At 45.0% G+C, this 7589-nt stretch overlaps 1 pseudogene; it reads right to left on the bottom strand.

Moving 5' to 3' along the window:
- Positions 1 to 6876: 6876 nt before the first annotated feature.
- Positions 6877 to 6994, bottom strand: LOC126420190 (5S ribosomal RNA; annotated as a pseudogene).
- Between the last annotated feature and the right edge of the window lie 595 nt (positions 6995 to 7589).

Here is a 7589-nt window from a genome sequence, read left to right as displayed (position 1 = left end):
CACACTGATACCTAACTTTAATGTAAGTACTGTAAATAGTGGGGAGCATAGTTTTCATAATGTGTCACAACAGGATGCCTTTTTGAATGTGCAAGCTCCACATGTGTATCACTCCACACCGGTTGCACACTACGTGAATGACATTCGCCAGGCTGTTACTCTGAGTGTTCATCAGTGCAGTAATTTGAGTGCATCAGGTTCCACCAACCTCATCAGTAACTCAGTGAAGGACAATTTCGTGGCAGATGTGAAAGACCAATTGCTTAATAGCCTGTTGAGCAACCGCCGTGACCACTTTGACCTTCCGCTACAACAACCGGTCCTGCTTCACTCCACGCCGGGCTTCCTGCTAACGGATTTCACTTCCCCTCCAGCTACTATGAACACAGCCGGCACGTCTGCTTCCTCTCTACTGTCCTCACGATGCAGAGTTAACTTTGACTCACCTACTCCTGCGTCCACGAGCAGCTGCCCACATTCTTCGACCGCCAGTTCGTCGAATCTACCGAAGCTTTTGGCATTCAAACCTGCTCACCTGGAATTCTTGTTCAACCTGGTCAAGCAAACTTTCAATGTCTGTGCACTTGATGACAACATCCGTTTCCCATGCCTCATGAATCACCTCCATGACGGTGTCGTCTTAATTTATGACCTGGTTAAGTCACCTCCTCCGAACGAGAAGTACGCTACAGCTAAACAAGCAATACTGGAATGTGTCTCCAAGACAAGAAGAGAAAATGTTCGACAGCTCATCTATGAAGAATGCCTTGGCGACAGATCTCTGTCCCAGCTGTGGCGATGCCTTTGATTTCTCGTTGGTGAATGCGACATGCCAGACGCCACGCTCACCGAGATTTGGACAGAAAAGCTGCTTCTGTCTGTCCAAACGGCCATCTCCACCTACGAAGATAGACCAAATAGCAAATGCTTGCGTGCCGCCGACCGAGCTTACTCCGCTCTACTACATGAACGCCATGCCCAGCAGTCCAGCAGCTACACCAGTTTCCAACTGCAACCAGGGCCCCAATGTGGACGCTCCACTAAACCTAAGTCTGTCAAGCTCGCCGCACTATCGGCACCTTCACATCCGCACAACAACAGCACATCTGACTCCACAGAAGATTCTGGGCCGCCACTTTCTGAGCCACTCGCAGGAGCAGACGTCCGCCCATAAATACTGTTTCTTCCATGCAAAATTCAGGGAACAAGCACACAATTGTAAACCTCCATGCTCCTACCCAAACTTCAACTGCAGGTAGGCAGTGGCGCCGCCTCCTGCAACATAAACAACAGACGCTGTCCCACACTCCATTCTGTACACAACACTAATGCTTCGAAAGGACGAGTCTACATCTGCTACTTGAACTCTGGCACAAACTTTCTCATTGACACGGGCGCAGATGTTTCCCTACTGCCATCCTGTCTTGCTACTGAAAAGATCCGACTACACAAAACTGTCCTATGTGCTGTAAACTCATTTAGTTTGTCGTGCTTAGGTTCTACTTCATGTGCAGTTCCCTCTCACCTGAATGCAACCGGAAGTGGTCCTTCCTGGTGGCTGATATCGACGATCCCATTTTGGGCATTGACTTTCTACAACACCACAAATTGTGGCCTGACCTCATCAAGAATACAGTGTTCTACCTCCCTACACAGAAACACATCCCGTGTGCTTCGTCAAGTATCAATAGTACTGCTAAACAGGTCCACCTGGCTGGGAAGTGTAATAACCCCTCATCCAAGCTCTTGTCATGGACCAATAAGTGGCTCACGGAGCGTGTCGAATCTACACACCTGCACTTGGAACAACTTGAGCTATGCCGTCGCCTCAATGACTTAAGTAACGAGTTATCTTCGGCACGGCAGCAGCTTGCAGCAGACGACATCTCGGCAACACACAAGGTTAGTCGGTGCCACTACAGTGTTCTCACGCCCGAGTGCATTTGTCACCGTGTGCCACATAAACTGTACTGTGTCCACGCTCCCGCCAGCTCTAACTGTGTTAATTCAAGTGCACATTCATCCCCTTCCTCGCTTGGGCAGCTAACTTCTCAGGTGCAGGTTAATTTTTTTCGATTTACTGCCATCAGCTGTTCATTTGTGCCCGCTACCACCACCAAACTCTATAGCGGCACCTTCGATTACTAATAAACAGTGTACCAACCTTGTTTCGCGTAGCTCACTTGTTTGTCGCTCCCAGCCACCCAACAGTTGGCACTTATGCAAACTTTTGCCATCCACGCCATAGCCCAGCCTAGCGGCCATCATGCACACTATACCACTATAATAAGCTTCAACCTCCGCCCCCTTCCAGCCACACTCTGCCGCACACATATGTTCCCAAGGCGCTCGACACTTGCGAATTTGTGTTCCTTCACGATGACACTGTAAAAGCCCCTTTACAGCCCCCTTACACAGGCCCATACAGAGTTGTCAAACAAACCAGTAACACAATGGACATCGTAATTAAGGGCTCAGTAACTACTGTCTCCCTCAACAGGGTTAAACCTGCTCACATTGAGTTTCCTCCTACCTCACCCACCGTTGAAGATACCATGCTCTCTGGCCACACTCGGCCTTCTTCCTCTGCTCGTGATTCGAGTAAACTCACGCCTACACCGGCCCCGCCAACGAGTCCACACTCATTCTGGGGTTTTCCGCCTCCCAGCTCCCATAGCAGAGGCCCCAGCTCCCAGGACTCTAATATAACAGTTCCATCTTCGTGCGACAGCACACTGTGCCGCCCTTCTAACCGGTGCAGCCCGCAGGTTTCTGCCACGCTCACTCAGACCTCACCGTCTGACACTCACCCCTCTACTCGCAGCACACCGCCCTCTCCATGCTATGGTTTCCCCACCCCACCGGCTCAGCATACCTCTCTGTTAGCAGGCACCACTTACGAGCTCTCTACCCTCATTCATCCTAATGACATTTGTGGTTCATCTATCATCGTTAGTGGTGATACCGCATTAGTGCTGCTTACGTGTGACGATTCGTGTGACTCATTAGGTGGTGTGTCACAGCATGTAGTGAAACATTTCAAATCTCTCTAAGTGCTATGTGTGGCAAACTACGTGCTTACGTTAGGCCAAGTGGAAAGGTGATCATTAGGTTCCCTGCCGACGACACCCTTCCACACCAGCACTCCCACACAGCACTTTAAGACTTCATTCCAGGATTTGCTCCATGCTCTCCACCCACATGGCCCGTGCCGTTAGATGCGGAGGAACTCACTGTAACCCACTTAAACTCTCACCAACCCCCCCCCCCCCCCCCCGCCCCCCCACCTTCGGGTACTTGCTCCATACTGCACGGGGGGGCTATGTGGCGTCGATCCATGGATCGATAGGCCAGAACATCATATGTGTATTATGTCTTCGAGTTGATCTTTGTTTTGTATACTTTCGGGCCACCAGTTCCCACCTGGTCTTCGACCTTTACGTTTGTCGTTTAATAAAAGTATTGATGATTAGAAGAGAGAACCGTAGTCATTACCTTACCACCTTGATATCACCTTCAAAACTATTTATCATCCACATTTCACTTCCATACATGGCTACACTCCATACAAATACTTTCAGAAATGACTTCCTGACACTTAAATTTATACTCAATCTTAACAAATTTCTCTTCTTCAGAAAAGCTTTCCTTGCCATTGCCAGTCTACATGTTATTTCCTCTCTACTTCGACCATCATGAGTTATTTTGCTCCCCAAATAGCAAAACTCCTTTACTACTTTAAGCATCTCATTTCCTAATCTAATTCACACAGCATCACCCGACTTAATTCGACTACATTCCATTGTCCTCATTTTGCTTTTGTTGATGTTCATCTTATATCCTCCTTTCAAGACACTATCCATTCCCTTCATCTGCTCTTCTACGTCTTTTGCTGTCTCTGACAGAATTACAATGTCATCGGTGAACCTCAAAGTTTTAATTTCTTCTCGATGGATTTGAATTCCTACTCTGAATTTTCCTTTTGTTTCCTTTGCTGCTTGCTCAATATACAGATTGAATAACATAGGGGATAGGCTACAACCCTGTCTCACTCCCTTCCCAACGACTGCTTCCCTTTCATGTCCCTCAACTCTTATAACTGCCATCTGGTTTCTGTAAAAATTGTAAATAGCCTTTCGCTGCCTGTATTTTACCCCTGTCACCTTCATAATTTGAAAGAGAGTATTGCAACCAACATTGTCAAAAATTTTTTCTAAGTCTACAAATGCTGGAAACGTAGATTTGCCTTTCCTTAATCTATTCTCTAAGGTAAGTCGTAGGGTCAGTACTGATTCACATGTTCCAACATTTCTACGAAACCCAAACTGATCTTCCCCAAGATCAGCTTCTACCAGTTTTCCCATTTGTCTGTAAAGAATTCGTGTTAGTATTTTGCAGCCATGGCTTATTAAACTGATAGTTCAGTAATTTTGACATCTGTCAACTTCAGCTTTCTTTGAGATTGGAATTATTATATTTTTCTTGAAGTCTGAGGCTATTTTGCCTGTCTCATACATTTTGCTCACCAGGTGGTAGAGTTTTGTCAGGGCTGACTCTCCCAAGGCTATCAGTAGTTCTAATGGAATGTTGTTTACTCCAGGGGCCTTGTTTCAACTTAGGTCTTTTAGTGCTCTGTCAAACTCGTCACACAGTATCATATCTCCCATTTCATCTTCTTCTACCTCTTCTTCCAATTCCATAATATTGTCCTCAAGAACATCGCCTTTGTATAGACCCTCTATATACTCCTTCCACAATTCTGCTTTCCCTTCTTTGCTTAGAACTGGGTTTCTATCTGAGCTCTTGATATTCATACAAGTGGTTCTTTTTTCTCCAAAGGTCTCTTTAATTTTCCTGTAGGCAGTATCTATCTTACCCCTAGTGATACATACTTCTACATCCTTACATTTGTCCTCTAGTCAACCCTGCTTAGCCATTTTGCACTTCCTGTCGATCTCATTTTTGAGACGTTTGTATTCCTTTTTGCGTGCTTCATTTACTGCATTTTTATATTTTCTCCTTTCATCAAATAAATTCAGTATCTCTTCTGTTACCCAAGGATTTCTATTAGCCCTCATCTTTTTACCTACTTGATTGTCTGCTGCCTTCACTACTTCATCCTTCAAAGCTACCCATTCTTCTTCTACTGTATTTCTTTCCCCCATTCATGTCAATTGTTCCCTTATGCTCTCCCTGAAACTCTCTACAACCTCTGGTTCCTTCAATTTATCCAGGTCCCATCTCCTTAAATTCCCACCTTTTTGTAGTTTCTTCAGTTTTAATCTACAGTTCATAACCAATAGATTGTGGTCAGAGTCCACATCTGCCCCTGGAAATGTCTTACAATTTAAAACCTGATTCCATTATATAATCTGTCTGACTCTTTCCAGTATCTCCAGGCTTCTTCCATATATACAATCTTCTTTTATGATTCTTGAACCAAGTGTTATCTATGATTAAGTTATGCTCTGTGCAAAATTCTACCAGGCGGGTTCCTCTGTCTTTCCTTAACCCCATTCCATATTCACCTACTATGTTTCCTTCTCTTTCTTTTCCTACTATCGAATTCCAGTCACTCATGACTATTAAATGTTCATCTCCTTTCACTATCTGAATAATTTCTTTTATCTCATCCTACATTTCATCAGTCTCTCAATTTAAAAAAAAAATCATATTTAAAAAATTTACTGTAACACAAGCTACACTGATGGCTGGAGGCCTTATTAAGAGAAGATTCAAAATTATTTATCGGCTGAAGGCCACAAGCTATACTTCAGTGCAATTAATGGCTGAAGGCCTCAGTCACCATAGAGGAAGACAATTACTCATTGAAAATACCAAAATAATTTTAAAACCGTCATTTAAAAAACAAATTGACTGTAACACAAGCTGCACTGATGGCTGACGGCCTTATTAAGAAAGAATTCAAATTATTTATCAGCTGAAGGCCATGTGCAATACTTAAGAACAATTAATGGCTGAAGGCCTGAATTACAAATGAAGAAGACAATTACACATTAAAAAAACCAAAATAATTTTTAAAACAATAATTAAAAAATTTAACTGTAACACAAGCTACACTGATGGCTGAAAGCCTTATTAAGAAACAATTGAAATTATTTGTTGGCTGAAGGCCACAAGCAATAGGAATAATTTAAACAAAATATTATTTTTAAACAATTGACACAATCAGACCAAATAAAAAAAAAGGGAGTAATCCACAGACAGTGCTCCAAGGATCAACCTGAGAAAAGTCCCTACAGCTGCATAAGCGGTGAGACAGAGTTATGCACACATAACAGTATGGCAACTCAAACTAGGGACAGTTTAAACGCCAATCAATCCTCTTACCAAATCCACCTAACATGCGATAACCAGTACAATGATGGAATAATTCAAGCGAGGGCGAAGTGACAGACAGCACTGTGTCTTCAGAATCCAATGTTTAAAACATCAAAAGGCAGAAGGAACCACTACAACCAAGGTAGACAAAAGAAACCACAATCCACACCGCAATTGAGGAGGCTGTCAAACTACATCTCATGCTGGACAGCATCGGCAAGACGAGGGGAAGTACACTGCGGCCAAGAAAACGCTAACCCCCAGGGCAGGTAACTGGGGCATTAGCGGCCAATAGGTAGTAAAATACTGCTGGCTGCACTTCACCAAATAAAGCACTCCATCTTCAGGCCACAAGTGGCCCACCGGGACCATCCGACCGCCGTGTCATCCTCAGATGAGGATGCGGATAGGAGGGGCGTGTGGTCAGCACACTGTTCTCCCAGTCGTTATGATGGTTTTCTTTGACCGGAGCCACTACTATTCAGTCGAGTAGCTCCTCAATTGGCATCATGAGGCTGAGTGCACACCGAAAAATGGCAACAGCGCATGGCAGCCTGGATGGTCACCCATCCAAGTGTCAGCCACGCCCGACAGCGCTTAACTTGGGTGATCTGACGGGAACCGGTGTATCCACTGTGGCAAGGCCATTGCCTACTTCACCAAATAATAACACAAGATTCAGAAACTAATAGCAGGCAGTAGAAGATGGCTAATAGATTCCGCCAACTCGACACACTCCACTTGCTGCTGTTCGTCTCACAGTGACCCTCGAGTAGCAACACACGAACAAATGGTGTGATCACAAAATAGTGGAGGTTTCACTAATGGATTAATGTTCACTCAACTCAACATGCTGGGTCTGGTGGACAACGAGGTTGTGGCCCTCACAACTACAGCCCCTAGATCCGGCAATGCCTGCGTGCCGCCAGCGGTCCCGGTATGTCCTCGCTCTGCCAGACATCTCTGCTGCTCCGTCCCCACCAAACTCCCAACACACCTGACCTGGAAAACACTTCACATCCTTTCAAAGATAGTACAGGTACTAGATATCGATAAACGCTGCTGCCGTCACTTGCGGACAAACAACACTAGCAAATGTATTGGCACCAGCAAACAGAAGAAGAAAATGAGACACCACTATCCCTATTACACAATGCCAACATACCAACAGCACCAACCCTAGCTGCACATGGCTCTTGTGAGACATTTTGAAAAGTTGACATTGAGACTACCTTCCATGATCAGTA

The sequence above is a fragment of the Schistocerca serialis genome, chromosome 9 (genome assembly GCF_023864345.2).
Source record: "Schistocerca serialis cubense isolate TAMUIC-IGC-003099 chromosome 9, iqSchSeri2.2, whole genome shotgun sequence".
NCBI lineage: Eukaryota > Metazoa > Arthropoda > Insecta > Orthoptera > Acrididae > Schistocerca > Schistocerca serialis.
This window is presented reverse-complemented; position numbering and strand designations above follow the sequence as displayed.